The sequence below is a fragment of the Hipposideros armiger genome, unplaced genomic scaffold (assembly GCF_001890085.2).
Source record: "Hipposideros armiger isolate ML-2016 unplaced genomic scaffold, ASM189008v1 scaffold_196, whole genome shotgun sequence".
Classification (NCBI taxonomy): domain Eukaryota; kingdom Metazoa; phylum Chordata; class Mammalia; order Chiroptera; family Hipposideridae; genus Hipposideros; species Hipposideros armiger.
In genome coordinates, this window is record NW_017731546.1 from 2,317,095 (window position 1) to 2,326,971 (window position 9,877).

Genomic DNA, 9,877 nt, shown 5'->3' on the forward strand with positions numbered 1-9,877 from the left:
TGCCGGGGGTCCACGCGCGCCCACCCGGCCTCGAGCCCGAGCCCGAGCCCGAGCCCCACCCCTCCGGGGCCCGGGCCAATCGGCCGCGCCCCGCCTCCTGGGAGGTGGTGGAGGAGGGGGTTGGGGGCCGGACGGTAGCGCCCGCCTTCCCCTCGTGCCCATTGGCTGAAGCTTCGAGGGTGCCCGGAGACCGGAGTGCAGCTGGATTGGCCGCAGAGGCTTCTGACAGCGGCGCCCATTGGCTGTGGCGGCCCCCGTGACGCGGGGTGGTGACTGGCTCCCGTGTCTGAGGGGCTCCTGCTTGTCAGGTTCTAGGTAAGTGAGTTTCGCGCCGCCGGCGGCGGGCGCTGTTGCCCGGGGCAACGCCGGGGGTGGGGGGAAGAGTAGGGAAGGCCGTCCGAGAACGGGGGCAACACTCCCTGCCCGTAGAGGGGCGCCTGGGACTCTGCCCTGGCTGCGGCGGCTGCGCCGAAGGCTCTTCCTCCGCCCTCAGCCACCCCCCTCCCCCGCCCCAGGCTGCGGGGTCTCCCGCCCGTCCGCCGGCTGTGGCGGAGCATTCCTGCTCGGGGCTTTGGCCCGGCTGCCCACTCGGCCCGCGAGGCCCGCCTCTCGCACCCACCCGGGATGGGAGGCTGAGGGGGCGGGTGCCACGGCCCCGCCCCGTCGCTGGCTCGGGGGGCTGCAGGGTGTGGGGCGGTGCAGGGGGTACTGTGGGCACTGCCCATCACGCCTGCACCCCCTTCTCTCCGTGCGCTGCTCCTGACGCGGCCCTCCGGCTGTGGGGGCTACCTCCGACTCCTAGGTGTTCTACCAGTCCCTTCCTGCCGCCGGGGCTCTGCAGTCTCCCGTGACCCCCGCAGCCCGACCCCAGCCTTCTCCTGTAGGTCAGCTTCCCCGCCTCCTGCTTTTATCCCCTCTCCGCCCCGCCCTCCTCCTATCCGTGCTCCGGTCTTGGCCAGAGGTGACCTGGAAGAGACAGTCAGGAGATAATAAACTGTTAAATGTGAAGCTAGTGCAGCTGGGGCAATTTCTGCTCTGTTCTTACTTTGCTATTTAGGACTGAGGAGGTGTTTGAAGACACCTTTGGGTCAGCTTTCTGCCTTAAAGTCTCCCTTAGTATGAACTTTCTGAAACACGCTCCTGGGGTTGCTATTAGTCCCGCAGGGGTACTTCGTGCACAAATTAAGGACTTACCTGTGAAGTTGTCACTTTTTACTATGTACATTTGTGATATTTTCTAGTGTTGCTCAATCCCAAATATAAAAATTTATTAAGGCTGCTTCGTTTTTCGTTCGCCTTAATGTAAAAAAAATTAAAGCCTTCATCTTTTCGCAAGAAGCTGCGTATAATCATAGTTGGTGTGACTGTCACTTTGACAACTACTTTAAAGAGGGTAGTACCATTTTTCTCTTTCTCCAGGTATTTTAAGATAAAAAATTTCTTTAATGGAGTCACTATATATAAACGTGTAACAGAAAAATCAGTAAGAATAGACCAAAACTATTTTAGACTAGAAAATACTTTTCAACCTATGGAATGGGAACGGGATTTAAAAAAAAATGTTGCAAAATGTAATTATTTCACTAGTGCAGTGTTGTAGTCCTGGTATACCTATTTGGTCTTTTTGAAGACATATTTGTGAAAAGCCACACGTTTGTTAGTCAGTACAAAGGAAGGCTGAGTGTACCTTTTGTAATCCAGGAAATCTTTTCTGTTAGTACTCTCTAGCCAAGGGAACCGTGCTTACAAAGGTATTGGGGATATATTAAGAGAGTACACAGGTGTATATGGAAACGTTTTCTCTTGTTTTCTTCCATGAAAGACCTTTGGTGAAAATCTATTTGTCTTCTGCACTGATGATCGGCAGCATTAAATATATACCGTGTAAAATTATTTAGGGTACAGTTAATGCAGCTTCTGCACTACTTCAAAAGTTGATGTCTAGTTTGGAAGACATAATCCAGGCTTTTGATAGACAGATTACTTTCATTTCATCTTCACCTGTTAGGTAGTTATAACTCTGGGACCATTTCAAATTTGCCATTTTCTTTTCCTCCAGTATTTCACTATGAAACATTTCAAGCAATGCAGAAAAGTTGAATTGTACAGTTACCTCCCAACTACCTACACAGCAATAACATTTTCAAAACAGTTGTTACATGGTAAATATTAAGGAACAGCGGAACTGGAATCATCAAGTTTGAAAACCAGCATAAATATATATTATACCAAAACATTTTAAGGTGCTTATTTCCATTTGTAGATGGAAGTAGTGTTTATAAAACCTATAGTAATTTAGTTCCATGAGACTATTATAAAGCAGTCTTGTGAATGAGCAGGAAATCATCTTAGGAAATCAAGGCCCAGATGAGTAAATTACATTTTGATAATTAGAAAAAAAAATCTAATGAACTTGTTATACAAAAGTTTTATTTTAAAATTGGACTCCTGTGTCCAAACCAGATTCTAGTTTTGTATTTGATTTTAAAATGAGCATCTTTTTTTGAAGACAGGTCCAAGGGACTATGCAATGTTTTGTAACATATTTAATAAATTAGATAAACCTAAATATAGTGTTTTGGAATAAGAATGTATTTTGGTAATGGAAGGAGAAAGCTTGCAAATGTGAACTTGGTAAATAGAACTATTTAATGGAAAATGAATTACATGTAATTATCTAGAGATTTAAGTCAGTATTCTGATAAGACTCAGAACTTTGTTGGATGTTGTTTCATGGTGTTGCTAAAGGAATATTTTAATACAGAACTTCAGTTTAATAAAAGAATAAGAAATGGCTGGAAGTTCGCATATTTACATATATTTATTGTGTTTGTAATTTCTCCATAGTTAGGAAGTTTCTGCACTCTTCAAGTATTTGAATCCTGCCTTTCAGTTTTAGTTTACCCTCAATCTGTTTTTCATACTTACCTCATTTTTATAATTAATTTCTTAAATATTGCAATTAAGAGCTATGTCTCAGAATTTATAGATATTTGGATTACCTCGTTATTGTTTTTCCATCTCATTTGACTTTCGCATGCTTACGTATGGTTAATGTATCACATCACAGAGATTAAAGGAAACAAGCAGGTCAGCTTTGGAACTTTGGGAAGACTAAGATGTTTAGATATTTTTTAATCAAAGCTCTAGGTCCCCCCTACCCCATCCGTTCCCTCCCTCCCTTCCTCTTTCCTTTTCTTACTTTCCTATTTTTATTATAAAAATTAAATGTTTTAAAATCAATTCAGTAAAATTATCAACAAGAGAAATCACCAACAATTCCATGATAGTTAATGCTTTGGAAAATGACAAACTTGTTTCTTCTGTAACACTCCACCAATCATGGCAGTTTTATGGTGTTCATTGCAGCATATCTGCACTTGGATCGAAGCTTGCAGGAGTTCCTGAACTTGAGACTCAGTTACCCTAAATTGAAGAGGGCTCCAAGATCTGGATGAAAAATGGAAATGAATAAATAGAGGACGTATTAGAGTCAGAATGAAAGAATCAGACCCAAGCAGTTATGTACTTCTTATTTCATAAGTATGAACATAATAATCATTACCCAAATGAAACTGCTTTATGGCTGACAGAATAGGGGGCCGCTCAAGTTTTTTCTTTGGGATTCAAAATATCTAGGCAAGATGAAGTTTACGTAGTGCCTTTCTACAAAAATTTTCAGATTTCTTCATTTTTGCATTATTACATACGCAGCTTCTTAAAATGTAATGTCATGCGTAATTTATAATTATTTCTTAAACAGTCATATGTACTGATGAAACCAGTAATTTTTAGTCTATACATTATCACCACTTGCTATAAGCTTGATATTGTCTCCTCCTTCAGAAGGTTTTGATTAAAAGACTGGCAATTTTAATGTAGGTTTTTCTTGCTGGGTCACAAGGTGTAGTGTACAAAGATTCTTTTTTTTTTTTGAGCCAGATAATCTGGATTTCGTTAGAAATCAGGATTTTCATATGTGGAATTTTGGGCAAGTTACTTAATCTCTTTAAACCATAGTTTCCTTATCTGCAAAATAAGGATGATAAAATTGCTTCACAAGATTGTTATGAAAAAGAAATTAGACAATCTAGGTAAAAATGCCTGAATTTAGGCAGTCCTCAATTTCCATATTCAGTTCCTTACATTATAGTTTTAATTTTATCTCTTGTACTATTACTATTTGTTTTACCATCCTAAAAGGCCCTATATTTTAGACTTAGGAAATTAAAATAATGTACATTAAGTTTACTTAAATTGAATGACATTTGCATCTGTACAGATGGAGCAAGTAATTAGTTCTTTTATAGTTCTTCACTTCCTGTATCTTAGTAGGGATAATCAGAAATTTAAGTGCATTTTACCTTAAAATATGTCTAGTTTGTCTGAATTCCTGAATTATTTTTCTTTAACCTTAGTAATATTATCATCTTTGTTGGATGCTTTCCCAAAATTCTTTTCATTTAAACCACAAATATTTTCTTAAAAGTGGTACAGAAAAGCTAAACATTACTTTCTTAAGTCTCTAACTAGTGTTCTTCCCCAACTTAAACTACTTTTCCTTAATCTGTTTAAAACTTAAACTATATTTTCTAATGTAATAATAGGTAAAACTCTTAGTTGAATATTTTCTGCCTCCTTCTGATGTATATGATTGTTTTTTAAGGAGGATTTCAAAATGTGTGTCCTATAAGTACAGAGTTTTAATTTTTAAAGAATGCACACTTTTTATTTATACTTTATATATAAGTTTAATCACTGACTTCCACACCTTTCAACAAATATACTTAAAAATTTTTTATTTTTTTAAAATTATAATTAGTATATATTATGTTAGTTTCAGGTGTATAGCATAGTGGTTAGAAATTTATATAATTTATAAAGTGGGTTCCCCGATAAATCTAGTATCCACCTGACACCATACATAGTTATTGTATATTCCCTATGCCATCCTTTACATTCCCATGACTATTTTGTAACTGCCAATTTGTGATTCTTTACCTCTTCCTCACCTCCCTACTCCAAACCCTCCCCCCCAAATCTGGCAGCCATCAAAATGTTTTGTGTGTCTATGAGTTTGTTTCTGTTCTGTTTGAAGAACACACACAATTTAAATGCACAGACCAGCCTATAGTTATTGAGTGTTGTGAAGCAAACACTGAACTGAGTGAAGAGTTAGGAGTTGAACCAGATAGTCCTTATTGACTCACCTAGCAGTAAAACAGAGATTTTATCTAAGTCAGTGATTTTCAATTTTTTTCTCATCTAGTACAAGATACTTACATGTGTGACATATACCAATGTGCAGTTTCCTCTCATGCTGTCTGTAATTCCATCTGGTTCTCTCCTGCTCAAGAAAGCATATCAGAATGCACGATTGAAAATGACGTCATTGTAGGGATAAACTTGAGTCTTCTCTGATTTATTAAGGAAAGTGAGTCATTTAAAAAAAATGTGTGTAACTATTATTAGTAACAAATACTTGAGACACACCTTATAGTGCTACAGTTGAGACCCAAGTTACACATTTTCCTGAAGTGAATATCTCGCCACTTTAAAATCAGTCTTGTAATGCAACAGAAAAAAAGATTGCTAATTTTATGTTAATTGATAATGAAGAGTTGTACATTTAAAAGTCAGAATAACTGATAACAAACATTTAAAAATATTTGAATAACAGCACCATGGTCTTTATTATAGGATATATTCTGCCAAAGCAAGCACAGCATGGTCTTTATTGTAAATAAAATAACACTAATTATTGTCGAAAAATTAAAATTACTCTTTTAGTATAAATTATTTTACTTGCAGAAAAAGTATTTCCATAGTGGGGCAAATGGTTTTAAGAGAAGGGGAAACTTTTTTTTTTTTTTTAAAGATTTTATTGGGGAGTTAGGGGAGGGGAACAGTGTTGGGGAGTTGGGGAAGGGCAACAGAGAAGTTGCTGTCCTTTTGTTCTTCAGTCTAGTTGTGGAGGACGTCGCTTCACTGGCCCATGTTGGTATTATGGCGCTCTTCCCAGGTGAGGCAGATTGGTTGCTGGCAATTGGATGGCCACTCACAGCAGCTCATGAAAACTCATGCCAGCTGCTGGCCAGCTCCACTGCAGCCTATGCCGTCGCCGGCCACTCACGGCAGCCTAGCTTCAGGTAGAGCTGTTGTTCACTATCTTAGCTGTAGAGAGCACAGCGTCACTGGCCCTCATGTGGGATCCAAACTGGGGCCCTGCTGCTCAGAGCTGGTGTCCCAAGCCAACTCTTAACCAATGCCCCGCTCGGCCGGCCTGGGAAACTTTTTTTTATTCCAGCTTTGCAGAAAGGTTTATTAAAGCGAAAGCTATCAGAGAAAGGGAAACTCTGAGTACTAGAATATATTCTAGGTGTTTAGTGTATAAATATATATATACACACACACACACACGTATATGTAGTATTTTATATAATATATAAAAATGCTTTTTACATTGGCTCAGTCAGAAAAGTGTCTTTAAAATTACATTGCTGTGAATGTGATTGCTTTTAAATAGCTCATCCTGTGTGGATGTAGTGTGTATAATATACAGTTAGAAATGAAGACTTAGAAAATCTATATTCTTAGACCCTTTGACATTATTAGCAAGTGGTATTTCTCAAAAACTTTGTGGATCCAGGTTATAACTGCCTCCATAAAATACAGTCAAATTTAATTGAAAAATATAAGTGATCCCTTCAGATCCTTAATAATTTTATAATAGGACTCGAGTCATTAAAGTTGTTAAACCATTTTTTGCTTCCAAAATGAAGGCTGAATGAGTTTGCGTTACATCATTAGTATATAGGCAAAGGTTCTTAGGCCTGACTCTTGTGTCCTGGGGTTTGCAGAACAAGAGCATTTCTGGCTCAATCACAAAGCCTACTGCATTGTCACAAAGTTGAAAAGTTAGTCCTTGATCACTGTAAGGCTTGCTGCTCGCTGCTGTTTCTTGGATAGTTTTCTCCTTGGAGTTGAACACTTCTGTAGTTTGTGTCCCTTCTGCTCTCTGAGGCTAGCTTGGGAGGATTTCCCAAGCTTCAGTTAGTTGGTAGGGCTCTTTTGTTCATTTCACCTTCTACAGCTAACAACTGGGTTAGTAGCCACCCAGCATTTATACCACCTCTTCATGGAAATGTTTATACAGTGTCCTGACTTTCTTTTGAATTATGTATTTCCTTTGGAATCCCATGTTTTCTCTCTTTCGCTCTTATATGTAATAGATTAATCATCTCAGCTTCCACTAAGGTTTTGCAAATTTTGCTTTGCCTTGGAACAAAGGAAACATTTTCAAGCATCACTTTTTAGTTTGTTTCAGTATAGAGTCTGTGGTGTATGGTGGACTTTATGACACAGATCTAGTCATTGTCACATTTCGTATCCATTCTGAACTTACTCTAAATCTGTATATTCTGGTTAAGTACTATCACTTTGTCAGGCCTCTTTACTTTCTATGTATTGAATAAATTGGCAATAGTAGAGTAATTAAAGGGAACTGAATAATGCTGCTGTCTCAGATAATTATTAATGGCAAATAACTTGTTAGAGCACTATTCCAATTGTTTACAAATAGTTATGTTGGACAAACTAGATTTATATATAACAAACATTTTATAAAGCAGGAGGCTGATTTTTTTCTTACAGATATATAGTAACATTATATTACACTTCTATAATTATTTGTTTATGCATATTCTTTTTTTCATCCCTCCTCAACATTTTAACCTCCAAGGTAGAAATAGTTTCTGTCAGTAAAATTTTTTTAGTAAATTACGTGCATTCAGATATTGTTATGGGGGAGGGGCATTAATATTTGTTTAGTGCCTACTATAATTCCTAGAAACTTTTTGTACATTTGTTTTTATTTTTATGACAACTCTATAAATTGGATCGCTTGTACACATTTTCTTTTTGGGATCTGGAACCAATCTCAGGTCATGCATTTATCCAAGGAGGCCCAGCCATGAAGTGATACCCGGGGTATGAATTTAGGTCTTTCATATGCTAAACATGAAATACATAGAAATGGTAAGTGTAAATATAGTAAATCATTAGCTATCCTGAATTTATCAGTTTTAACTATTTGGGAGTGACTCTAAAGTCCATGTTGAAATATTTGCAGTTTTGCTGAAACGAATTCCTCTTAGGAAGTGAGATCTTAAGATATGCATGATCTTAGCTAACTGCCCAGTGTCCACATCTTGTGATGGCTTGTTCGCTGTTTGAGATTGTCCTATATTATAACTTTGGTTAAGTGATAAAAATGTTTCATTGTAAAAAATTTTCCTGAAAAAAAAGGCCAGCTGCTAAAAGGGGAGAAAAAGTAAAGAAACCTAAGAAAGTAGTGGATCTTAGCCAGAAAATAGCCACTTTTGAATAAGCTTAACATTGGAGTGTTGCATCCAGTGAGTCTTGGATCTGGATGTGAATCAATACACCACACCTTCTAGGGAAACAAAGGTTAACTTGTGAAACTTTGTTATCGGACGTTCTAGCTCTGACAAAAATTCTCATAGTTTTTAGGCAGATTTCTTGAAAATGTCAGGGATCTGATAATTCATAAATCCTGTTTCACTTTCCTTCTCTCTCACCCTCAACAATATCTGAAAGAGATTTGATTGTTTGTAAATAGCTGCTACTTTCTGGAAATTAATGTAATTGTTACAAATACCTTAAAATACTAACATAAACAATATCTCACTTATAGGATAATATAGGTGTCCTTTTGTGAGTTTCATGATTAATTATGACAGAATCATAGCTAGACCTTGGTGATGGCCTCTTTCTAAGGTTCTGATTTCCATATGTGTTATGGATCTTGATTTATCCTGTGACTAGAACTGGTATTCTGGGACTGAAGTGCCTTAACTTAGAGATACTTGCAATTCTATACAGTAACATCTTTGAAAGAGGACGAAGATGGTGAAGAAATAGACATGTCCTCGAGGTAGCCTACATTATAAAACTAATGCAGAAATGTTCTGTGTCACACAGAGGCAAGTTGTTGCAGGAATGGGACAGAGAGCAGGAAGGCATACGATTCTTCCTTTTTTGGTTGTTCAACAAGTGTTAATAGAGTACTCACTTCATGTAAGGACTTACCTTATGGTTACAGATAATTATAAAGCATAGAGGACTTTCAGACTGTTTTTCCGAGAGAGTATGATGGAACCAGACCTGCCTAGGGTTGAATCTGTGCCACCAGTAATTAGTTGTATGGATTTAGGCAAATAATTTAGTTCTTTAGGCTTCAGTTTTTTTCCTTTGAAAACTGATGTCAGCTTCATCTAATAACTGGTAATATTAGATTTTTCAATTTCCTTCAGTTGTATGAGACCGAAACCCTACTAGTTTAGGACACTGGGGTGCACAGAGTGTGCTGTCTTCAGGTACAGATGGATTTGATGGGCTCAAACAATGGCCTCTGGACATACCAGTGGCTTTCTCTTGTTTTAGATATATTTACAGGTAGGCTTTCTCCATGTGGCGCTCTCTGATGGTTCCTGGCTTACAGTCTTTTAGTTTAGCAAGTACAACATAAAGAGAGCTTTTCTTACCCATAGTTTTAGTGTAAGTCCTGGGATTACATTTCCTTAAATGAGTTGGGTCATATTTCCACTCTGTGGTTAGGGGGATAACATGTGATGGAAGGCCAGATCTAGATCAGCTTCTAAGTGTTGGAACTCAAAATAGGAGGTGTGGTCAGCCACACAGTCTGAACCCCATGGACTGAGAGTCAGGGTGGGTGGGTCACTGAAAGAAAAAGAAGGTACCGTATTTGCCGGCGTATAAGACGACTGGGCGTATAAGACGACCCCCTAACATTTCCACTCAAAATACAGAGTTTGTTATATACTCGCCGTATAAG

The 9,877-nt window shown here is 38.6% G+C and overlaps 1 protein-coding gene across 2 annotated transcripts in view; it reads left to right on the top strand.

The window, feature by feature from the left end:
• The first annotated feature begins 248 nt into the window (after window positions 1–248).
• Window positions 249–9,877, top strand: part of FER (FER tyrosine kinase) — a 414,063-nt gene continuing 404,434 nt past the window's right edge. Inside the window, exon 1 of one of the 2 annotated variants that reach the window (XM_019653136.1) lies at window positions 249–315. The gene's annotated coding sequence lies outside the window, so the exon portion shown is untranslated. The remainder of the gene's footprint in view (window positions 316–9,877) is intronic. The other variant, XM_019653135.1, reaches the window with a different exon arrangement.